This window comes from Acyrthosiphon pisum, chromosome A2, assembly GCF_005508785.2.
Source record: "Acyrthosiphon pisum isolate AL4f chromosome A2, pea_aphid_22Mar2018_4r6ur, whole genome shotgun sequence".
Taxonomy (NCBI): Eukaryota; Metazoa; Arthropoda; class Insecta; order Hemiptera; family Aphididae; genus Acyrthosiphon; species Acyrthosiphon pisum.
The window spans coordinates 79,906,038-79,907,199 of record NC_042495.1 but is presented as its reverse complement, the minus strand read 5'-3'; positions in this window follow the sequence as shown (position 1 = coordinate 79,907,199).

Genomic DNA, 1,162 nt, shown 5'->3' with positions numbered 1-1,162 from the left:
CTGTGGCCTACGTGCTGGTAAAGGGGGGACAGGGGAGATATAAAATATATTACGACAATGACTTCGTGAACTGCGTGGTTTGTGTTGACTGGAGCTGTGGCCGCCGCCCGGGCCCTCATGGTTGACTCAGCCCATCATTGTGGTTGCTGGCAATCGACGAAAATGATGGATGATCGGCCCGTGTTCGACGAGGTCGGTGGATATGGAAAATAAATCAAATAGTTGGCCGCGTGGTCCGTGCGTTGAACGTTGGAGATGTTGAACGTGCGACGTGGAAACAAAATGTAGAGTAGTGAGTCGGCACCACCGGCCAGGTACAGCGTCGTCGAAAAAGTGTTTTGTATGTAGAGACCCGGCGACGGCGATGGTCCGGTGCTGGCGACGGAGCTTTTAGTGTTGAGTGGGGCAGGTCAGTGTCGTGTATTAGAGGGAATTGTACAATAATCGGACTTGGTGACAGTTTGCTCTGCCGGTGTCGTGCGGCGGAACCCGACGTAGGCGCCGACGGCATCGTTACAACGTTATGATAAATCCTATGGTATGCATTATGATAAAAATAGTGATTCATATAAAATAGGAAAACATTCTGTAACTTTTAGTCACGGTAAATTACTGCTGCTTAATAATATTATAAATTTACACCAGGTTTATGGTCTTTATTATGCGAGAAGGAACCAAAAAAAACAACTATAGAAGATATAGAATCTTATTACAATATTTTGAAAACTTCTGGAGTCCATTTAAAAGCTGATGGAAAACCTAGAACCTCAAGGTATCATAAATGGGTGACTGTTGTAAAATTGTTGTATGATCGAATGAAAATGGAGGAAAAACAGTTTAATGAAGAAATAGATAAAATTAATGAGAATACAACTCCACGAATTAACTTAAAATCATTTAACAATACTTTACCTTCTAGTCCTTTTGACTTATTAAACGCTAAACGTAGAAAAATAACACAAGAAAATGATCCATTTGATTTTAATCAATCAGCAAGCAGTTTTTCACCTTCAGATCGCATTACTTATCTACAGATATGATTAATTTTACTTCATCACCTGATCCTAAGACAGATGTATTACCTTAAACACAATTAGTTTATTATGACGATCCGAATGAGCTAGTAACTAGATTAAATCTTTTGACATCATCACAAAGTGTT